At 35.5% G+C, this 25,300-nt stretch overlaps 1 long non-coding RNA gene across 2 annotated transcripts; it reads right to left on the bottom strand.

Annotated features, from left to right (window-relative positions):
• Positions 1-492: 492 nt before the first annotated feature.
• LOC111925019 (uncharacterized) lies at positions 493-23,940 on the bottom strand. Of its 2 annotated transcripts, none has more exons than XR_015286938.1 (5): positions 23,578-23,940; positions 22,865-22,946; positions 5,016-5,117; positions 3,102-3,211; positions 493-2,171 (listed from the first exon to the last, which is right to left on the bottom strand). It is a non-coding gene; the product is annotated as an uncharacterized LOC111925019 (long non-coding RNA). The 2 variants fall into 2 exon arrangements; XR_015286937.1 differs by lacking the exon at positions 493-2,171 and adding an exon at positions 2,415-2,985.
• Positions 23,941-25,300: the final 1,360 nt, after the last annotated feature.

Genomic DNA, 25,300 nt, shown 5'->3' on the forward strand with positions numbered 1-25,300 from the left:
GAGAAGCTACTGACAACATGCACACTGTGTTTCTTATAGGCACACAGCAATAAGATCAGCAGGGAGTAGGGTTTTTTAAAATAGTGTTGTTCAAGACAGTGTGAGTGCAAGAAAACTAAAGATAAAACCTTTACACAAGTAAATCCACCATCATATGCACTTCCTTTTAAAAGCTATGCTTTATTTTGCATGAAGTGTGTACTTTAAATTTCTCAAAATAGGAGACCTTCATTACCAAACTTTAGCTGGCATATTTTTGATTTGCAACCCCTGAGGTTTCAACAGATTTGGTATTTAGACTGAAATGTTTCTATGTCTGTTTAAGATTAAAGGTTTGGCTTAGGGAGAAGTGGATTTCAGCACCAAGAGGAAGAAGTTTAAGTTACTCTCATATTAGTGATTTTGTTTGGTTGGTTTTGGGGTTTGGGGGCAGGGAGGTATGGTGCAATCTTACTTCTTAGTGTTTGATAGCTCTTGTTTGAATGGGTTGGGTTTTGTTTGATTTCTTTTGTTGTTGTTGCAGTTGATTTGTATTTGTTTTTCACTTTTTCTTTTTAATTAGAGCTTGATTATTGATATTGTGGATTTTTTAACTCCCAATGATAGTAGACTTCATATATATAAATATATATATATGCATGTAACCTTTTTTATCTCCTTCCTTGGTGGGGAATAGTATGTCCTGATTGCAGTACTAAATTATTTCTAGAGAAATTAAATTACTTTTTCCTTTTTCTCATACTAGTATGGCATTCTGGCTCCAGTTTGCCATATATAGTGGTTTCAGTGTCAGGAAGCTCAGATAAACACTGTCTTATTTGCTTTGTCCTCACAATTTACCAGTTCTAGAACAGATCATCCAAACTGGTAATCTCTTCTTTCAGAAATCTCAGCCTACACAGCAACATCCAGGAAGAATCTCTGCCTCAAGAGTTGAATCTAATCAGAGACCAAGCCAGGGAACAGATTCTCCTGGTGCTTACACCAGCTATTTCTAAATGCAAAAGTTTACATGACAAAACCATCTACAAAACAACAACAGTTTTTCAGAGTCTGATCACACGCTAAGAAAATAACTTGGAGGAATATGGAGAAAATCCTGGTTATTGTACTGTAAGCACTGAATCTTGTGGAAGGATTATGTACTGTAAGAAGAGTCAAACTGTGAAAAAGCCTAGGAACCAAATGAGAGAATATGCAGTATAAGGGACATTATAATAGCAGAAATAATATTGTGTCTGTTTTCCATTCTGATGAAACTGTGGTTTTTTTGTGGGTTTTTTTGTGTTTTCTTGGTTTCTCATAGAGTTTCTGTAGAAGCAGTTTGCCCATGGTGTGGTTGTTTTGAGGATTTCAAGCTTTGGTCCACCTATGTCTCTGTGACATCCTTATTGCCTTTTAGCACTAGTAGGAATCAGCAGCCACTGCAGTACAAACTATAACTGTAATGAACCTTCTTTTTTCTTTATAATCACTCCATGTGAGTTTATGTCATCCTTATCTTTCTGCTGAAGATAAATGAATTCCTCTAGAAATTGCGTCTTCTGTTGAGTAAAGACCTGCTTCATTCACATTTAAAATTTAAAATACAAATTAATCTCTATTATACTGCTACCTGTGTTCAAGTTTACAGTTTCTTTTCCTGGAAATCTTCTTCTGATACTCAATAATATCCCAACTGTCTGGTCATTATATTTTAAAAAGAAGAAAAATACAAAGAAATCTCAGTTACATAGATATAAATATAGTTAAGCATTCATTATTTTATGTATGCATACATATATATGATAATAGGTATGTGGTTATGCTTATATATAATGTTAATTTCTTAATATAAACTCTGAACTGTTTGTTCAACTTGTCATTGATAATGTAAAATTAATTTTATCCTTCTGGGCTATATAGATAATAATTAAACTTTTATATCAAAACCCTTGGAACAGAAGGTATTTTCAGACTTCTTAAATTATTTTACCTTAGCCAAAATAATTATATTAAAGTTATTTAACTAAAAACCCAGAATGTGAGCTTTATAATTTAGAGACTTATTTAAAATTTAGATAACAATTCAAAGGAAAAAAGAAACCAACACCCATAAGTTCTAAAATTCTTTTTATTGAAGAGAGGATTTTCTGTCCTGGAGGGTAAATTCTAAAGGATGTGTTGAAAACCTGTAAGAAAAGAGCATTATGGTATCTCCTACATCTTGTAGCATTCTTAGAAATGAGAAAGGAAGAAAAGCATCACAAGGGATTTCAAATCCTCCAAATAATTTTTTTTGCTTTTTAATTTCTTATTTTTTTTTTCATTTAATATGCTCTGATTGTTATTTTTTGAACTTTGTGGTAATCTCCAACTTAGTGTATCTGAAGAATGAAAAGATTCTGAAGTGAACAAAAGCTAAAATACACAGATTCAAATTTTATATCAAATTTAATTAATTTTCTCTGTATTCTATTAGCATATCAGGATAGATAAGGAGAGGACTGACACCATTCATGAAATTAAAATTTTTATGTAAGACATAGTTTGCACAGTTATTAATCAAAGAGAAACACATGTTAACCAAATGAAAAAAAAAAAAAAAACATTGTCTTGATGAAGTACGCTATTTCAAAGCACAATAACTATCCTGATGTAGTAAAAATACAAGAATGTGATCAGAAAATGAAGATTAATATTGTTAGGAGCGGTAATTGTAGCAGCACTGAGAGCAGCACTGGCAGGAGCAGTAGGAGTAGTTTTAAATGATAATTTCATTAGCCAACAGTTATGCCTTTAAAAAAAATAAGAAAAAATCTCTCTTGGTTTCCATCAGGCAAACAGCTGCCTGCCAGCTCTTGGACACTGAAGGGATCAGTACACCAGCCCCACTCCCACTTTACCCATCTGCCAAGCTCTCCTCTCACTTTGTTGTGCTGCACTGAGATACTGCTTATTGTCACTCTGCTTGCCAGGCATCCTTTGGCTGGGTCCAGCTGACACCTAGGTCATTGAATGGAAGAGAAATGTGGGGTTGCAGCTAGGGGTCTGCTCCTTAATGGGAAGGTTTAGTCCAAAGAGCCTTGGAGAGGGTCAAGACAGCAGGATTCCAAGCCTACCATGTAATATGCCTGAGTTTCACCACTTGTCACATGGTCCAGTGCTGAGGTCTCACAGGTTGAGAGAAGAGAAATTAGGATGTCTTTACAGGATGTGCTGCAGGCAATTTCTGTGAGAATATTGAAGTGAGAGAGAAGTCAGCATATTCCTGTAACTTTAGAAGTAGATTGCTTAAATATTTCCATGAAGCAATTTGCAGATTGCCAGTTTAACACTTTCCAATGCAACTTTTAAATTGGTAATGCTTCTTATTTTGTGATGTTAGTCCCACTTTTTTTCTGTACAATGTTACAATGTGATTTTGTTTGATTTTGCTTTTTATATTGTGCCTGAGCCTCTATAAAGTACATTATGGAATACCAACATGTGTTTTCACAATGATCTCAAGTTATAAAACATTTGCAAACACTTTTGGAGTCAGGTCTTGAGTTCTAATCCAGTCTCATCAGTGAATGTCTGTGAAATTTATTCATGGGTATTCACATATGAGGTACTGTTATTCTTGTCAGTATTGTCTGTTTACTGTGGAAACTCTCTAGAAGAATGATTATATCTCTGATTCAAATCTCCTTGAGTCTAATGCATTCCATCTGGAGAGCCTACATGCTTGTAAAACCGCTGGTACGACTGGGAGGACCCTTTGTGTGGTATTCTAATGTAGTCTTCTGAAATCTTTAAGTGTTTCCGAGACAGGTTTCTATTCTATTCACTTTCAAATGAGTTATTCATTTCAGTGAGATTACTTCAAGCCTTGCAGCATCTTTTGCATGACAAAAACTAAGCTAGAAATCCAGACAGGATCCACATCACAAAACAGTATAATGTTTGGTCTAATGATTAATCTAAGAGCCAGAAGGAGCTGGTTATGCAAGCTCAGAGACAATGAGCTCTCACTATTCAGCATCCCACTTCTGCTGCTGATTTACAGCAATAATTCTGTGATTTGTAGCCCTTGGTTTTGAGCATTGCCATTAAATTTCTCTTTCAAGTTGGACAACAGTTCCTTTGATTTTACTACACATGAGGTTATTGCATGTAAACTATTGACTTCATAACTTCACTGTGCTCTTATACACTGTTTCTCTGTGATAGTGAGCTTCTTATCTTAGGACACCAAATAAATTTACAGATACTTAACCCTCCTCAGTTCATTCAGGATTTGATTACTTTGTGCATCACAGAAATGACAAAAAAGCAGGGTAATGATATAAAGACAGCATTGTTGCAATATAAAGATACTAAAAGATATTTTTTTTTCTCTGAAGTAAAGCCTGAGCACTTTCCTGGAGTATATGAACAAATTATATAAATGTCTGTAATCTAAAGTACCTGAAGACCCTTACTCTGACATGTATTTTTTAAACTTACATATTTGGAAATTACTTTTAAAGAGTTCTTAATTGTTGTTGTGATCCTCAAAAGGATTTTTGATTAAATCCCTTTCCCACCTGATTGTATTTTTCTCTGACAGCTGGAGCTTGTATTCTATCTGTAGCTCAAGTGAGTTCTTCAGATATAGATGTGTCAGAATTTAAATGAAACCATTCATTTAAATGTTCCTTTCTCTCCACTGTCACAAATGCTTATCCAGTGTCAGTGTATGTGGATAAAAATATCTTTTATAGGTAGTAGGGAACCCTGGTTGTGCTGGAGGAGTCTAGAGTCACAGACGAAATCATAGCAATTCAGAACCCTTAGTGTCTGCAAAGCACAGCCAGTCACTACATACCTCTGGAATTCTGATCTTCCAAGCCAGGAAACTTCATGCACCCTAATGTGACTTTAGTCCTACACCTTTCTGCAAAGAGAAGCTGGTGTGTGTGTGTGTGTGTGTGTGAATTGACACCTGCAGGTAACCAGACCACCACCCCAAAGCCACCGCTGAAATGCAAAGCTCAGATTTACTTAATTACCTTGCTAACAACAGGCAGCAGAGACAAGTGGGGACACAGGCTCAGCTCATCCCCGTGGACACAGACACATGGGCACATGGGCTCCAGTAGGCTTAGTCCATCCTGAGAAAAAGACACATGAGGACACAGGCTCCAGTAGGATCATCCCTGTGGACAGAGGTGCATGGGGACACCGGCTCCGTTAGGCTCAGCTCAGCCTGGAGCACAGCAGGGTACTGCCCCAGTGCAGCAAAAGGCTTCACAAACACAGTTTATCACAAAGCTGGGCTTTTCTGCCCTCACTCTCTCCCAGCAGGAGGCTCAAGAATATCTGTGAGAGTGTGATATCTCTACACAGGAATTCTGCTTCCCACAACAGGCAGGGAACGATCAGCTCTAGGTATAATAAATGAGTTTTCCCACGCCAATACTTTTAGTATTCCCAGTTGCAAGGTCACTTTGAGTGAAACTATTCCCTCCTCTTTTCCAAATCTTCCAGTTTTAACCCTTTCCTTCCAACAGTGTGTAAGCAGAAGGCCTGGCAAGCATGCTGCTATTATGGATCTGCATTTTGCCTAGAGTGTATACCCAGATCATATTCTCAGCCTCTTGACACTGACAAAGCCTATGATGAAATCACCAGTCCCTGAACACCTGTGTTGCTTGTTCATGACACGCTTAGGTGGTCTCAAGCATCTACTGAGGACTGCTTCTGTCATGGCATTCCCCTTCAAGGGAAGGGGTTTGTTAGAATTCAAGTCTGAATGAAAATTACTAACACTGGAGATTACAGCCCAGTAAAGTAGAAATTGTCGTGAAATGCACAATTGCTCTTTAGTTGTGTTTTACATGTCAAGTTTGCTCTGTGAGATTATCATTATTAGATTTAAAAATGTGTATTTATGTATAGTATGAAGTATGTGCTTTGATCTTCAATTGACTATGCTGGAAAACCATAATTGCCCATGGTACTGTCACCTCCTTGACTCTGTGTTAGTGTTACCCTATGTCTGTAAACTGGCTAATGTTAAACTTGAGTTCCACTGTTGTCCTCTAGTAGCTGCATTTCAGAAAACAATTTTATATAGCATTATAACAATTTTTGAAACTATTGCTTTGATTTTTTTGTCCTGAAAATGAGAACCATATATTTCTAACTTATGAACAATTCCAAAAGTGCTATCTGTAAATGATTCCTAAACTAATGAAAATTCAAGGAATTGTTCTTGATAGGAGTCTTTTGTGTGACTACAGGAATGAATGTGGTCATTACTGCACTAAGGAACTAAGTGTGGGGAAAGTGTTCAAGTAACATTTACGCATACAGATAGACATGCACATAAATGTACATATATAAATCCATATTTCTACCATATACATATCTATGTGTGTAATGTGTATACACACACACACACAAACAATCTGGCTTTGCAGAAAACATCTGTTTGTGATTGTGGTTTGACTTGCTTCCATGAGGCATTAAGTTCCTTTATCATAACCATCTGTCATTTTTGTCATGTTTACCGAATTAATTACAGAATTTTAAACAGCTCATTTAAAACAAACCACAAACAAAATTACTATCTGGTGAGAGCAGTTTATGAATAATATGTGTATTCTTACTGTGAGGACAGTAGCCACTATTAAGATTAAGTCATTCATCTAGTCTCTGAAGTTTTTGGGCTATAATATTACATCCTGTAATGTAAAAAAGCTCATGCTGTTATAAACAAACCAAAAATCCTTCAGAATTAGTGAGCTACACAAAAATCAGTGTAAAGGGAAAATAAATTTAATCTTTAAACTCCATTTCTTCATTCAACAGTGGGAGATCAAACCTTTGAATTGCACTTTGAAGACAAATTAACTTTTGGCATAAGTAGGAGCAGCTTTCCAAGTCAATAGAAGTACAGCATTTTCATTTGCTGATGCAGAGCCCTGGATTTACTTTAAACCTCTGTTTCCAGCACATGCAGAAGGCTTGCTTTTAGAAATCTTTCCTGTAAATTTTAGGATGGATTTCCATCTTTTTATTATCACTATCACTGTGATAATGTTGTGGGGGAGAGATGATTACTGGCCCTTGTATTGCGTTTTCTTGTTCCAGTTTCATTTGGGACAAACTGGGAGAAAATGCAAAAACTGTGGCTTTCTCTTGTGTGTATGGGCATTCTTGACTAAGTTGTGTAATAAATATTAGAAATGGTCAAACTGTGTCATTAAAAAATAAGTCATTCTATTATGCATTAATTATTTCTGAGAGAGTACACAGTGGAAATATTTGGCTAAGTTCTTGCCAAGTGTCAGGGTTGAACAGTCTAACTCATTATACAAACGGTGCTCTTTTTTCCTTTGTTTTTACAGTCTGTACTAATTATGGAGACATTAGTAAGATTAGATGTCCCCAGTTATGCCAGTTATGCAACAGTGTATCTTTATTTTTGATATGGGTATGGTTTCAGTTGAAGCATATATCTAGTGGCTGTTACCCTTCCTCATTTCAGGATATAACCTCTGACAGACTCTAGACATGTGGTTGGGCTTCATGTCTTCATTTGCTCTCTCGCAAAAGCTCTCCACCTTCCCACAAATTGCTAAACAATTACTTTGCTTATCATCTGCAATGTACATTTTAATTTCATCACTTTCAATCTGAATTCTTCCTGAAGATCCTGGGTTCCTTTGATCTTTGAGATGAAAGTAATATTCTCAGTATGTTTTTATTGGCACCTTTCCAGCTTTCCTTTCTTGTTCTCTATAACCAAACAACTGCATACTAACACATTATGATACAGAGCTGTCACTATTTTAAATACTCAGTCCCATTTGCTCTTAATTATTGCACATTTAAACTGAAAATTCTCCATTTCTAAAGATGATATAGGTTTGTATGCATTCTAATTATGCAAACTAAATTAATTTAGACTACATAATAAAGTAAACCAAACAAAAAGAGAAAGCTAAAGTGGAAAATAAGTGCACAGAAAAAGCTATTTTATGAGTACATTAGAAACTTTTAATTTAACAGTAGAAAGTAAAGAAATGTCATAATCAAAGTTGCATCTTCAACAAATGCTTTATGACGGTCTTTAATTGTGTGTATGAGCAACTGGAGAAAGTGATTAGTGGCTCAAAACAACCAAAGAGAGTGAACATGTGTGAGTGTGTGTGTGTGAGGGGACAAGGCAAGTTCTGTAAAAGTGGGGTGGTGTTCTGGCCCACACCCTGTCCCCTTTGGAGCCTCCAGAGCAGCTCTCAGTCACTGGCAAACCTGGAGCAATGCCCCACAGTCAGCCTCTGGAGTCTCAGTGTAGCCCCAAAGTGGCCAGATGATCAGAAGCCCCATCTGCAGGGAAGCACTGACCACAGGAGACCAGAGCAGATACAAAAACATTACACAAAAAGTCACATGGTTTGTTCCTATTTACCTTGGATTTTATGGTAGCTAAGACAATTCTGGATCCAGGGGTGATACCTATCTCTCTTTTTTTTTCTGTTCTTTCCTTCTCATAGTTTCCTCTTGAAATCTGAGAAATTTAATGTTGGAAGAGTTGAGTTTGCTAAATTAATGTTTTGTGAAATGCTTTATTTTGATTGAATGTTTGTTTTACATTTCAAGTTCCTGAAATATCAAGATCAAGTTCCTGATCTTTTAAAGTTTGCCATTACAGTTTGGTTCTCCAACCACCTGAGAAATTTTTTCAAGTTTTTCTTTGCACTATCTCAAGTAAAACAGATACTTTAAGTCCCTTTTAAATAAACTCACTAAGTGGGGCTTTACAGTATGACCTTACTCTGGGGAAAAAATGCCTTGAATATATTACTCTGATTCATCTGTAAAAAAGGCCTCTTTATTCAGTGATAAAATCATATTTTAAAAAAAAATAGTGTGACAAAGTAATTAAAAAATATATCATACGGTTTACAACAAAAGTACAACCCTAATTTAAACATTTCATTTTTTTACTGATTACATAACCTTGAGTGCCACAATTAACAACTTTATTCTGGTATGTCCTATCTTTATTTGACTCGCCTTTCAAGACTGATTTAAAATACTGTCATATTAAGTTTTGTATGAGTTGCAGGAATAGTATGAACTTGCAGAATAGATAGTATATAAGGAAATCTGTGTAGGATGTGATCAGATTTAAACAGAGGTGCCAGAAATAAAGAAGGATTTCACTGGATATTCCTGCACTTTTTTCTTGTAGTAGTTATATCAGCACATAGAAGCCAAGTTTTTTCATTGGCTTAATGAGTCTAGGTTTGAAGGTTTACCTAGTGGGGTAACAAAAGTGACTTAGCTGCTCCCCCTGGACCTCCTGACTGTGCTGACCCACAGACTTCATGGGTGCATTCAAGCTGGGACTGAGAGTTGCAGGAGTTTTCCTGGGCAGTCAACACTTATTCCAAGATGGTACAGGTTTACAACAGTTCATCTTCACATTTCACCTTCTTTTAGTACATGATCCTGGTTTATCTACCAAGTCTAACTTTCAATGCCATTAAAACTCCTCACTACAAAGTGTGTATGCCCAGAAGTTTCCATTTTCTACACTGCCTCTGCTGTCACAACAATTAAAGGTTTCTGTTCTCCAAAACTCTTCTATGAAACCCACTAAAGATGATATTCATACCCTCAGCAGAGGCTATTGTATAGTATTTTCATATTGTAATAATATTGTAAAATAATATTTACAATCCCTTTCCCAGTGGTTTTGCTTCTGAGAGGTGCTTTCATCCGGAGCCTATGATCTGACATCACACTTCAGCACTTGTAACCACAAGTACTGAGAGATTCAAGTTTGCCAGACAGCTCAAATCAAACACAGCATACTGGCTAGCCAGCCTCACAGAGAAATACTGTAGCTCATATGCCAGATACCACTGAGTTCCGTGGCAGCCCCCTTTCAGTCCCTGTTGATACCTGTCCAAGCCCAGGCTTTCCCTGCTAGGAAATACTGGACAGCCCATATGTGTTAAATTTTAACAAGAAACAGCCCCCATGTGCGACGGGAATCTCCTCTCCTTCACCAGAAATACAAGTAGGAAATGATCTGGTGAAAAGGAAGAGGAAAACTCCTTCCAGGCTGTGCAGTCGCTGCTGCCAAAGCCCTAGCCCTGGGCTAGCAAAGCTAATGCTGGTAAACCTGTGCATGCAGTGCTGATAATACAAGGAGTCAGGCAGTGTCCTGAGGTAGTTTCCAGGACAGTCTCATGCCAATAGGTCAGGGGGAGTTCATGAGCTGAGGAGACAGAACAATGATTTGTGTGCCAGTACTGTAGCTGAGGACAACTCTGTATGTGCTGCAGCCAGAGCATGAATGGGCACTGGGGCATTGCTGCTCCAGCCAGGTCACAAAGGACATTGCGGGGTCTGAAGGAAAGTGGATGTGGGAAGCCCAGATTTTCATGCCTGTATGAAAATAAATCCCTCCATCCCCTTCCTCTTTCCTTCTCCAACCTTCTCATCATGTAGTGATGGCACAGTTGTAGCTAGGTGAACACTGAGCACCAAAAGATGCTCAGGCAGGTTCAGGAAGGCGGAAAATTCCACAGATTTTAGTACATGAAAGACAACCAAAAATATAGACCAAACATTTTCTGAAATGCAAAACTCTCCTGTCTGACTATTACAGATGAAAGTGACTCTAGCTTGAAAGAGGGGACCTCCGACAAAGTTGAAAAAGCTGACTGACTCCATCCCACTGTGTTGTGCAAGAATGTTCTTTCAGACAAAGACAACCACGGTACATACAGTCTTGTGTGTGTGGTCACAGATGTAGAGTCATCTATAAAAGCCAGTGGGAATGGATCCTTCCAACCAACAGGTTAAATATCTGTGCACATAATTAATTTAATTTGCATTAATTGCATATTAATATAACCATCATGTGAGTGGCTTATTGTTACGGAAGAAATATTTGCATTTTTAACTGAGAGATAAGTAGTGGAAGTTTTCACCTCAAACTTATTTTATTTTCCGTGTTCTATTTATTTATAATTCTGCTGAGAAATATACTGCATAATACTCCTCTCAGAGAAATGTTTTGTGAGGCTGCACACTGACATTTGTACAATTTTATACCACACGGCACATACAGAATAGACTAGGGAAATTAGTCTCAGATTTATAAACAAAACTTCTTACACAAGTGACTCATTTTAGTTGAATGCGGATGGCCTTTAATGGGAACACATATGTTTATACTAAATAACCTGCAGTACCAACTAAGGTGGCACAATTCTCTCTGCCATTAGGAAGATTGATTTTGCCTTGGAGTGCCTCTACTCAGCAGAAGTACCCTTCAGGTAAGTTGAGAAGTTATCAGGCATGTAGTGTAAATGAGCACTGGAGATCTGGAGATGAAGGAAAATTCTACTATGCCATTAAAAAATATTCTCTCTTCCCTAAGATGCTGAACATTCACCCACTAAAAAATATAAAATACCCCAGTATTTAACTGTAATAACTAAATGTTTCTTATAAATGGGCTAACAAGTAAGACATTGAAAAAGAATTCTAAAGTTGAATTAAAAAAACCCAAACAAAACAAAACAAACTCCAGAAATGCTGAAATTTGACCTTTGAAATTGTAAAGAATGTGAAGTATTTAGTGACAAGTACTGGACAAGATTTATTCTGCTGAATTGTGAGCAATACTCCATTGTAAATCTACTCAGAGATCAGATTAAGTTTAGGTTAACTAAAGAGTAGCTACCAAGATGACTTTGGGATGATAAATTGCCTAAATGAATACGGCAAAGTTGGCATCATCACTATTTTAGAGTGGTTTAAAAACTGTAGTCTAAATACAGACAAAACACCTAATAATTATGCAAGGCAAAAAATGCTAAAGAAAACCACAGGAATGGAGGGTAGAAAGAAAATAAAGAATATTTTACTACTTGGTTTGAAATTTATATATCTCAATTATTAGAGTTTAATTCTTGTAACCAGTTCCTCAGAATTATAGCTCCTATGTACAACCTTGTCTCCTTGTGACCTTTCAGGATTTCAGAGAAGGATGAAGTCTAGATACCCAGATGGACTAGATATATATTAATATACGTACATAAAAACCTCATCTTTACTATATAAACATATTGTACAAAGCTGGCTTATGCACTTCAGTATGGTATTTTCAGCACCTTTATTTGGTAAATGCTAAGGAAATTTATGTTAAGAGAATGTCTGAAGCTTTGTTGATTGATTGATTGATTGATTGATTGATTTACTTGTTTTTACTCTGTAATACATACATAAATAGAAATTCAAATGTTATCACCCTAAATGTTTAATTTGGGTTGATGAGGTGCTGGGAAAGGAGAGTGGAGGAGCACTTAAAAGGGTAACAACTGTGCTCTAGTATTAGATTGTTCAGACCAAAACTGTCAGAAAACAGTCTTTTAAGAGGTAAAACTAGATTTATTTGGGTTTTACTATGGCATAATTTTTTTTTGTTTTATTTATGCTTAAACTAGGTGGAAGGATAATAAAATATTCAAAAAATCTGTCACATTCCAAGAGATGATTTCACTTCTATGGAGTAATTTTTTTAGTTTTCTTGGGACACAGATCCCAAGAATATTTATCTTATTGACAAAAAAAAAAAAAAATAAATTAAAAAAATCACTTTCCTTTGCTGTTTGTTTTTCCAATTATCCACCATGGAATAAAAAGAAAATGGAGTGGAAATGGGGGTAAAGAAGATGAAACTTGATGTAATCACACAATCCTTCACCACAAAGTAAACATGTACTGTCCCAGAGCAGTAAAGTTCCAAATCTATTGATTTTTGAAGATGGACTGCAACATGTACTGGGTATCAGACAGATCACAAAACTGACTCTAAGACACGACAATCTCCATAAACCATTTATCACAAGTTGAAAAGGATGATGATTAGTTCAAACACAGATACCAAATTACTTATTGTTTTGAAATGTGGAGAGTAGTAGAAAAAAGGTCTTCTAAGCAATCAGAAAGAAAACATCAGATGTTGAAGCTCAGTTGTCAAACCTTTGAGCAATAATAATCACAAAGATAATAAAAATTATAATAATGATGATGATAATAGAATTAATAAACTTCATTTTGTGTCAGTGTAGTCTTTGAATAGTGGTATAATGCATTTCTTATGCTAATGCCTGTAAAATGTTTACTGCTAATAATCAGAGTGTCATTGACACCCATTTAGGACACAGACATGCATGACAAGGGCATCAGCTCCCAAGTCACAAACGCGGACTCTCTATATAAAGTGAAAAATAAACATAAGATAATGAGAGATTATTAGTATTAGTGTTAGTGTTAGTATTAGTATTAGTATTAGTATTAGTATTATTTTAATCTTGTGTATTTTTATTAAAAGGGAACAATCTTTTTCAGAAATTGAGAACTTCAAATGATACTGCTGATTATTTATTTATTTATTTAAATCAAAGTCTAACCATAAGGAACTACTCAAGGAAATATTCACAGAATTGAATCTACAGGTAACCACAGGTATTCCTATCAGTAGCTGCCTGAATCTTCAGTGAGTGAATAACATAAAATGCATCTCTTATTTCTCAGGCAGACATTGCTTCTCATTTTCTGAGGTAGTTACTCCCATTATTTACATGGAACACGATAGGATCTGCAGATAGGGATATGATCCTTTCAACAAGCTTCTTGCACATTTCTTTAGAGTATTCCAATAACAAATAAGTCTTCAGAGCATTGCATTAGAGAACTTTGAGCAACTTGGTACAAACGCACAGTGAACTGGGGTACGGAACACACGAATTTTCCAAAAGTGCAGGCAGGATCAGCACAGTGCTGTGTCTCAGCTAAATAGAGCTGCCTTTTAGCAGGGCTTATTCACTTAGAGCAATCACAGTCATCCATGCATTTATACATCTTCCAGTTCTGGAGTTTGAATCTCTTTTGTTAGCTTGCACTGCAACATGCTGTGCTGAGGAAATGCACCAGTCCCTGTGGTATGGCTACAGAGCCAGCAGAGCACAAAAGACAGAAACACCTCAATCCTCCCAAGCTTATTTCCCCTGCCAACAAAGAGTAATTTAAAGAGCTCCATGATTAGAAAACTCCAAATACTCTGGTTAACAATTTAACTTCAGGTCCTGAAGTTATCTACAAAATAGCCAGTATTTTGAGGACATGTTAGAAGTTGTAACAACATTAGGGTATATTACGATCTATACATAAAATAGTAATCAGCTAGACTGTTAACATTCTCTCCCTGTAAGACATCATTTCTCTGTACACTGAGAAATTATTAGATAAATTTGTGTTGCTATCTACAGTAAAGAGCTCCGTTTGTGTCAAGACAAAATTCTACCTTTAGTAACTATCCTGTATATAAATGCTAGTTCTAACACTCTGCTTAGCATCAGAGAGGACCTTGGGCTCTCCCACAATTTTTCTTCTACATCCACAAAATATGAATCTAATATAAAATGCATTAGAAAAGTCATATCTCCTGCCTCTATATGGCTGGATTTTACAAATAAGTTAAAACTTTTCTACTCTTAGCTCTTCTGGTTCAGCTTTTGGAAGATAGCATGATGTATTTACCGTTATCGTTACTTAGTGTGAACAACTTACTCTGCAGTTTTAGACATAGCTATTGAAATATAAATTAATGAGCACTTTCTACATTTTTATATTTCTGGGTTCTTTTGGCTGATTTATTCAGATTGCACTTTGCATATCTGCAGGGAAAGTATTTTCCAGCAAAGTCATGCACCCTGATTCTTTAAAAAACTGCAGTGCAAAGAGTTTGGGTTAACAAACAAGGAGTTTTGATTCACCATTTCCAGATGTGCAAGTATTTTCAAACACAACTGCTGCACCTTCACTTCTTCTTAGAAGGTTATCTGAGAAATCTGCACTAGTACATATGAAAGAAATGTAGCACCTTTCATTCAGTAGGTTTTTTTCCCCCTGTATTCATGGAGTAGAGCTAGACAGATACTGAAATATTCAGCTTCTCTTTCTGCCTGAGTAGCTTTACAAATACATAAGCCAGACACAAGAACAGTATACTATTTTTCTTCCAGAGAGCACTGCCTCTGTAAAAGATATCATTTACAGGAATAATGTAGAGAGAATGGGAAATGTGTTCTGCTTCAACAACCAACTCTAATTCAGCTTTCCAGAGCTATTGCTTTGATGCTGCATAAGGAAGACACTGAAGTGCTGAGTCCAGTTCCCTTACTGCTTACAGAAGGCATTACTGTGACAAGCTGGTGTTCAGTTTTGCTCAAAAACAGCATAATGAAATTGAACTGTTGATAGGCAATATGGACAATGAGCAGTAAAGGCTACAAGCTAGATATTTCTCAGCAAAAGATGAATCTACAGGACTGCATTTATGCTTCTTCCAAAACTAGAAAGGAACAAATAAATGTATTTCCTAAAAGTTTATTCCAGAAACATAAATCTAGCATTCAAACATGATATTCAGCTGCTTTGGCAGAATAACAAAAAGACCAACCATTAAAATTATCATCTTTAATTTCAACAGAATATATTCTAAAGAGAAGTGAGTATGGGAAAGTATTTTCAATGGCTGAAAATAAATAAGATGCTGAAGTTATGACAGTATTTTTACTTCTCTAACTCTGCCTTGCTTAAAGCTCTTCTCATCTTCATTTACTGTCATGGCCCTTTGGGCCTTTGTGAAACTACTGATTTAAGTGACAGGCACAGAAGCCCAAGCTAGCAGATCCAGAGGCAAGATCAGGGCACAAGTTGGTTCATAAATAAATGTAAGAAAAGCAGGTACTTCTTGGGCCTGTGAGATTTGCAGCTACCAGTTTCTCATTTGGGAGAAAAAGGCAAGCCTTAAGCTTTCAGTAAATAAAGCTAACAAAATGGGTCCTTGCAAAATGCCTGTATGGAGCCTAATTATGAAAACTGGCCTTCATCAGAAGGAGCTAACTATTTATCTCAGAAATGCTGCTGTTGAATGTGGGTACTGGACATTGTGGCTATGATCCCTCAGCACCCACCGTGCTCTAAGCTTCACAAACCCAACCTCATTCCCTGGGTTTTCCGGCTGCAGGAGCCCCTGCTCAGTGCTGACACAAGTGTTTATACAGCCACAGAATGGATTGGATTGATGAACTGATTTATCCTAAATTATCTCTGAAAAAAAATGTTTGAGTTCTTTTACAGCTGGATCAATTCCCCAGTTCGCCATATAAACAGCTGGATGCAACTGTGGGTAGCAGCAAACACAGAAGGCAGATTGATGTTGGGAAAAATTGCCTGGCAATAGGGTGGATATACACAGCCGAGCCACCAAATGTGAATCTCAGCCCAGAAAAGAGAAATGCAGCCTAGGAAATACAAGATAGATAAAGGCAATGTTGTGATAGAAAATATGACATATCATGAATTTTATAAATTTGGTTATCTTGACTAACTTCTAAGGTTGTAACCTTTTCTGCAAACTTTAAAGCAATTAAGGATTAAGTTGGATTCATCATCAACCATGACTACTACTGTGTTGTTTATCAGGAAATAATGGCTACTCAATGTCATTCAGTAAATGCAAATTTAAACATATAAAAGAAAATGTCATTTAAATTAAGGAACATTGGGACATAAATATTTATCTCACTATTTTTATTTGATGAATAATGCTACATACAGACACAGTGCATTTGAAAAAGGGAAAAAGAGGACAAAAAATCTTCAATGAGGGAGTTTATGGTACTTAAGTAGTAATGTGATAATTAACCATGCGTAACCACTCAATTATAAATATGGAAATGCTTAATTAATTAATAGATTAAATTAATCATGACACAGAAAGATATCAAAGGCTACATTGCAGCATTTAGCTAGAACTTTGTGGTTTGTGTACAGCTGCTGTGATCCTAAAAAAGTTTAAGGTCAAATTATAGCTAATAAGACTAGAACTTCTTATCAGAATCCTCTGATTTAGAAGTACAGTACTGAGGGATTTCTCCTCTCACACACACTTCTGAGATGCTTTATGCTGGTTTTGAAGGGAGATGAGACTTTGGCTTTTCTCAGATTAGTTAAGCCCATATGAAATGTTTTTGTCTTTTCTCATGCTCCTAACTCTGGGAATACTGTATTCCTCAAGGTCCTCAAAAAGAGAGAAGTTTGAGTAAAAGCACTGTGTATCATTTATATCTCATGATGTTTCTGCAGGCAAGTGAGGAGGATGCAAGGTATATGTTATACAAATATTATTTAATTTTTTCTTACAATTAAAATGAAACTTTATTCTACTCTCAAAAAATCTGCAAATACACACATCTTGAAACCAATTACTGTGGCTCTACATTGCCCTCATTTGTATTTCTGGCACTGTTCCCACTCATGATTTTGTTGGAATGAATATTTGTGGAAACTAGGAGTTTTAAACAAACATTAGGGAAACTAATAAAATTTAACCTCGTATCTGTACTTCTGTGCTTATCCTGATCATCTGATTCCAGGCACAGTGTTGATCCATACTATATGACATGCCTAAACTGACTAAGAGTTTCATTATCAAGAACTAACAGAGAAAACCAAAACAGAGGCTTCAGTAACAGATGTCACTGCAGCCTTTTCTCATGAAAAGCACTAGGTGAGAGTTGTACGTTGTGTTTGGTTTGGGCAGTGGTGTTCAAGCAGAAGTTATGTAAGATAGGTTCTCTAAGGTGAACAGGTTTCCTGAAGCTCAGTAAAAGCAAGTCTGAGGCCAGAAAATTGAGGCTGGAGAAACAGACTGGGAGGGAGCAATATTGCTTTCATTGATTTAATAGTGAACTACCATGCCGTAGTTACCATCAGGATCTACTGGCACATACAACTGAGGTATTATTTTAGACTTCCAGCTGGCATTCAAATTGCTATGCTAGTGCTGCAGTCATCTTTTTATCTTCTGCAGTTAGTTCATGCTACAGATCCATTGTTTCACATAGGGGTTCTTTTTCCAACATTGTACAAATTATACCATGCATTTAACATGGTCTGTCATATGGATGGCACATGTTATTATTATTTGTGTTATTATACATAACACAAATCAGTAGCAGAATAACAGACTGCTTGAAATATATCAATATCTTTCACTGAAACTCACACAGAACTGTACCATATTTTAGTAGCCTTCAACAGGTGAAGATGTTAAAATGAGAAACACATATTTGGAGTCTGACAGTGCCCAGTTATATTTTCATGGAATTTATAGATTTGCCTATGAAGTACAGAAAGTTGAAATGACCTATGAGGAAAAATGACTTCATTCTTCATATTCTGTGTTATCCATTGGGTGAGCAGAAATGCCTTAAATTATATTATTTCTTAATAATATAAAAGGTCAGTAGCTGGAGCTTTATGATGCACACTGTGGAATTTTTAAACTGTCCTCTTTTTTAACCATATCTCAATGCTGTGGTTCTTCAGAAAAAAATATGTAAAAAAATAAAAATTGTGTGTGTGTATAAAAAGAGTGTCAGTTTATAAATAATTAATTAAGGAAAATGAAGTTCATATAGATCAGGTTGTATTTGTATTACTGATATTTATATTAATTACACTTATTCCATACTGTCTAACTAGTCTTCACTATTATAGTAAGTAAACAACTCAAAGACATAAATATTTAAACTTAATTAAAAAAAGGCTGGAGATTTGATGCATTTTTTTAAGATGTCAAAAAATTCAGAAGCTTAAATCTTGGGTTTGAGACTTCTTTTCCACGATCTACAGCAAGATTTATGCCAGTAATTGAGTAATTAATATGTCAAAATAAGTCATATAATTTCATTTCTTATCATAACAATATATGAATTTCAGAAAAAGTGACATTGCTTGTTGAAGTCAGAAATTGTTTGTAGTAGGAGTAGTTGCAGGAATCACTGTTATGACAGCAATATTTTCAACTAGCTAATTTAATAGGTGCTTAAAGGCTTGATAACACTGCCTTTAAAGACTGCTAACACTGAAACTTTTCAATTAGTTTCATGCTAATAATCTGCTACTCTCACTTCAAACCCTGCTGGGTCACTAAGGCAGGGCCAGGATATGCATAGCCATGAATCTGCCAAGAGTCCTCTTCCAAAGAAAGGTAAATGTGAGTAAATGTACACCCATAAAGCTGGAAAGGGTAACAATCATGTCAGTGTGGCTTTTTTTGCCTACATGCAACTTCAGTGTCAGTTTCCAGGCATTAATACTTAAGTACTTGCTAAAAAGGATTGTAACATTCAATGGTCTTAATATGCGATACCTGCAAATCCAAGCTGCATTTTAATTACAAAAAGAAAAAGCCACAAAAACATGCACATTCTCATGCTTTGCTGGGAAAAAAAAAAGTGGATGCCAGTTATTAAAAAAAAACAAACAAAAAACTTCCAGTCTTTAACTTCAAATAGTCTCTTTAAGTAAGTTCTACCAAGAGGAAAGGTTTTCAGTAAAAATCACACTACTTTTGCGGCATTTCCTTGTAAATGTAACATGTATTATTTGAAATTACCTGAATCCATATTCAAAATCTATGTTCAGATCAGCATTCAGAATAATTATAATATTACATAAGATGTGTGCATGCAGTGGAAAAAAAACCCAACCAGACTGTGGATATTGAGTTGAAATTTTCTATTGCTTAATGTACAAGCTGGAAATTATAGCAAAAAACGAAAAAAAAAAAAATAAAATCTGATATTTAAAGAAGTCAGCAACATGAAAAAAATACAAAACAAAAGAAAGTGTGTTTTTTTAAATTTTATTTTCAAATATTTTCAAAATTTTAGTTCTTGAAAATTGTATAAATTATTGGGCTACAAACTTGTATGCAAAATAGACCTTCATTTATTCATATTCATGAGAGATAACCAAAGAAATGAAAGCTAATACTTGTTCTTGTATTGAGTTTCCATATCATCTCAAAGCTGCAAAGAAATCATAATTTTCTTTATCAGGAAGGATAAGAGTATCAAACAAATACATTTTCTTTGGTTCTTCTCTTATCTGGATTGTACTGGATACTCTTAATGGCATAATTGGATATGACTTATATGAGATGCTTGCCATTCTACAGTTATTTAAGTGTGCCATTATAACTCTGAAATTAGCTGAAGCAATCATATAAATCATACAGAATATAACATTGTGATATGCATGTTATGCTATATGGTGATTAGCTTGGAAGCAGGGCCAATGACCATTTGCATGGTAATGAAGCATTCTTTCATAAAGGTGTCAAAAACAATCTAAGAGGCTAATGAAATTTTATGCAAAGCACCTGCTGGTCACCTTCAATTAAATGCCTTTTGGGGAAATGGAAGAATCTTTCTTATTAAACACGATTTAGAATGCAGATAAACACAGCATAAGCAATAAGTAATATACTGAATGCAGTGTGAAGGAATAAGACCCCAAGTGCTGTTTAGAAGATTAACCATGATTGATCTATAACAAGGACCACATTTTGTTATTTTTGACTATTCAAGGAAAAGTAGAGGCAATCCTGTGTGACTTCTTCCAGTAGAATTGCTATGAAAAAATGATGCATTCATCCTTCTGGATTCTGCAGCACTTTAAACAGGAATTTTTGTTTCTGTAAATGGGTCAGTTCCAGATCACAGAAAATTTTAAAGGACAGCAAAAGAAAGAACAACAGAACAAACATATGAGCAAACAACAGCAAAGATATTGAGAATTCAACTTTTACCCTGTAAAGACAAGAGTGTGTCCTCCTGGCTAGAGAATTTTCAAGGAGACAGATGCTCAGGACTGCAGCATTTCATCAAACCCCATAAGGCAAAGAAAAAATATTGTGTATTTACTATGGTTTTTAGACATATTTATATTTTAGGTAGGCAGAAACATTAATAATTCCCCACTGTCATATGTTATCATCCCGAGTCAGTTTTCACACAATAAAGTTTTATACAGGTGTCCAAAAGTATTTCATATTTTAACAGTGGAAAACTGGACAACATCACACAGTAAGAACTTGTGGGTTTAAAGATAAAGCTCTTGGGAAGAAAGGAGTAAATAAATGATCACTTTTCAGACATATCACAGGGATTGCCTGGACTTTTGCTGTTCACCATATAGAAAAATAATATGTAGAAGGAGGTAATTAGTAAGATGACAAAGTTTCGTGGTGATTCAAAATTCCAGAGGACAATAAAAAGAGCTGGGTCTAAAGAGCTACAGAGATTACCATGATATCAAGACATTAAGTGATAAAGTGGTAGATGGTATTCAGGAATGAATTTCAAAATTACATACATGATGAAAAATAATTCTAAACATATGTACAGGGTGGTATGCTTTAAGATATCTAATTTAAATAGGAAAGAGATATAAGAATCATTGTGAACAGCATTAACCCCAAAAATAGACAAAATGGAGGAATTATTCAAAAAGAATAGAGAAATAAACACTGTGCATCATTGCAAACTGAATAAATCTACATTGACTGCTGAGTGAGAACTTGGGCCCCACAACTCAAAAAAGTTACAGAGGGAACAGATGCATTTTTCATGAGTAAAGAAAAATAGACCTCAACTTTTAAAAGAAACAGTGAAGGGAAAATAACTACACATGCGGTGTGCAGAAACCAAGTGATTGTGTAATATCTGTGATAATGAAAGCACTAAAATTAAAGCAAAGAAATCACTATGTAGCACTTTAAAACAAAAAAATATGCTTTTTCCACACTGAAGTCAGACTGTGGAAGAGACTTGTAGCTAAAGGAAGTAGCTAGCATCAAATTATAAATAAATATAAAGAGCAATTAAACACAGTAATGAAGTAGAAATTGTTTAAAGTTTTAAACAAAAGGATAACACATATATCTTGAGAAGCTTCTAAGCCACAATGTTGAAAGATGGATAAGCATTACTGTATGTTTTATATTTCTTGCTTGAGGAATGTTATCAGCTACTGTCATAAAGTAGATAATAGTCTTTCCTGACCTAGAATTATTTACTTAGGATTCTTTAAACTAGCAAGTCATATACCCTTGAGAAGGGAATTTATATATTCTCACAGGGAAGCAATTGTGAGAGAAAGAGAGGGAGAACAAGAGAACGAGAGAGAGAGAGAGAGAGAGAGAGAGAGAGGGAGGGAGAGGAAGAGAGGGAGGGCCCCAATGTAATAGGACCATGGAAAAACAGTTTTTGTTATTGTTTACTTTAACATGCTGATCATTTGAAAGTTGTATCCTTTAATAATATTTTTAAGTATTTTTGAAGGTTAGCCCCTGTTACTGCTATGTTATTGTCTACTTATTTTTAGGGAAAAAACCCAGATATTTTAAGTCTTGTATAGCAAAGTACTATAACACTTAGAGAAGCATTGAATACGAACATCCTCCATGTTTGTCTACACAGTTATGAGTGTAAAATAGGTATGTTATTCAGCTGGTTTACTTGTGTGCTTAAATTCCTCTCTTTACTTTTAAATAGTTTTAGTGAACAGATGTGTATCTGTGTGTGAAACTTGTGTGCATGATTTGGCAATCTAGAACATTTTCATATTTGTTCTTTACATCTTTTTAAGTATTTTGTAAATTTCTTGCTATGAATTTGGAAGACTTTCCACTAAACTTTTCAAGTTTGTTTTTTCTTTATTTTCTGTCGTGTTTGAATACATGGAAAGATACAAAACAACCCTTAGAATCTGAGGGGCAGTGTAATAAATGTGTAGTTTTAACTAAGAATTCTAGTAATGATATCAAGCATGGAAAAAAAAGTAAAAAGTAACAGTTTATAAATATAAAATATATTAGGACAAAATTAATCTTATGTTTTTAAGACATAATTAGAACTAATATAGAATAAAAAATTATCAGCTTGTAAAACAAAATGATTTTTACCTGGAAACTCGTTTAGTACTCCTTGAAGGGGAAGAGAAAGGAGAAGAGGTTTCCTACTTATAAGTGTTTTAAAAGTTGGGACCTGCAAGAAAAAAATATTTGATTTTGCAAGCTGTAAGTAGAAGATTTGATTTAGCAAATTAACATGACATGAGATTTTGCCCAGAGTTCCAGGTAAGGTTATTCTTGACTAAAAAAGTGTGTTATAGTTTATGGTAGAAGAAAACAAGTTTTCTCTCTAGCCTTCTTAGAGCTACCTTCAGAAGCATGTAAAGACAAGTGCTTAAATCCCCTTTATCCTGTTTCTTACAGAAATGGTGTCACAATAATGTAGAGATTACAAAAAAAATATAAATGGTGTATTTACTGAGATAAGAATTTATTTAAATTGTTCAAATATATTTTCCACCATTTATTTATTTATTTATTTAAGTTACTTTCAAGTAACCATTTAACATGACCAAAAATGATGTTCAGGCAGCAAGTTTTGGATCATTCCCTAAATTCAGGTCTTGTCCTGGGACTGAATTTTTGATAGTAAATGTCCTAGTTTAGGGCAAATTAGGGAGGAAAACTCCAAATGGGGATTTCCCCAGGGAAATGCCCCCTCCCCACCAACTGGTCTGGGAAAAAAAAAAAAAAAAAAATTTCTTGGAGAGAAGTGGAAAAAGCTGTTTATTTAACAGAAATTGAATAATATTAAATAATAAAACCTCTTGCTGTTCGATGGGATGGTAAGTCTAGGAAGAAAAGTCTTTTTTCATGTGGTGTAGCTCGGCTCGCTCAGGTTCTTATCAGTCCCTCCAACGCTGGAAAGTGCCGAGGCCCAGGCCCCGGTGGGCCACAGGCCTGAGCTCCTGGGGTTTGGCTGGGTGTTCAGTCCAGAGCAGGCTTGCACAGATCCAAGAGAAAAAAAGGATGAAAAAAAGACAAAGGTCCAGGGAACTCCTCTGCCTCAGCTAGCTAAAACTAACTAAAAGCCAGAGAGAAGATCTGTCCCGCTGTCTGTCCATGCTGCAGACACCACAGTCCAGGAGCGGGATGTGGGGGAGTGATGTTTTTCCTTAACACAAACTGCAGCTTCTTCTTCCCTCCACACTTGCTCTCAAAGCCAGTCTTAAAGGTGCAGAACTTAATATATAACATAAACCAGATGATTTGGGATACCGGTATCATAAAGTCACCCCAGGACAGTAAATAAAAAGGATTTTCTCCACAGTTTTCCTTATCCTGTTTACCTTTGCTCTGCAGCTGCTCGTTCATGTTGCCAGTGCCTCCTTCCATGGATAACTGATGCACACACAGACCTGCTAAGGCACCAGAATCTAGATTCTTTTTTAACAAACATTCTCTCACAGGCTTGTGAAAGTTTCACGTCTTTGTCACCTTGCATCCAAATCATTGCAAATTGATTGCAATCATTGATGCAACAACCACCAATTTAATTAATTTTATTTGTCCACTATGAAAATGCCTCTATGATCATATTGTGACAGTGGAAATATTTTCATCATATCTATCTATCTAAGCTACAGCCTAAAACAGAATGGAAAGTTTCCTCTCAAGTGTGAATAACATTGACCAGAAATTAGAGAAATCTGTGTTATCACGGTATTATAGGTAGTATGCTTGCTCTGTAGAATAAATGGTGCTGTTCCTGTCTACATTTATCCAGGCATTACAAATGCTGGTCAAAGCTAAGCAGAAAGCACCTAATAACTCAGTGGACTTTCTACTAAAACAAAACTACTGCATTTATATTCACCTGATGCACAGAAGCACATCTCTCCATTTCCTCTGCAAAACTATGTAAATTTTAGGCAATAGAAAATGATTAGGAGATGTTGGGATTGCCAACATTATGAACCTTCTGAAAATTACATTAACATAGAAAGATAGGTGGTGAGGAATATTAATGGATTTACAAAAGAATAATGCCCCCAGTAGTTATTCCTGAGTTTAACTGCTCTGAAAGGAATTAGAGAAAACACAGGCACAATCCATTAAAACTGATCACAAATATAAAACATTTATCTATAAGCTTCTATATATCACAAAAAGTTTATTGAAAAGGGGTCTAATTACCAATGGAAAAGTTTTATTCTCTAGAGGTTACTTTCATTAACTGAAAAAAGAAACAGAGGTATGTATTTATTAAACACAGGCATGGTCCAGAAATCCTGCTCTTATCAAAAGAGCAACAAAATCAAGTTACTTACTGGTTCAGTGAGTGCAGAAACTTGAGTCATCTTTAACATCTGTTTACCACTTGTCTTTTTCATTACAAGTTTCAGAGCTTGTTGGGTCTGTTCTGAAAACTCCTCTGAAAATAACTCTTTTGATTATAATGGGGTGGGTAGAAATTGAAAAAAACTTGCAGACCAAATCTATCCTGCAGTATTCCATTTTTGCTCACTTTCTTCTTTGTATTTGTTG

The sequence above is a fragment of the Cyanistes caeruleus genome, chromosome 1 (assembly GCF_971803275.1).
Source record: "Cyanistes caeruleus chromosome 1, bCyaCae1.hap1.1, whole genome shotgun sequence".
Classification (NCBI taxonomy): Eukaryota; Metazoa; Chordata; class Aves; order Passeriformes; family Paridae; genus Cyanistes; species Cyanistes caeruleus.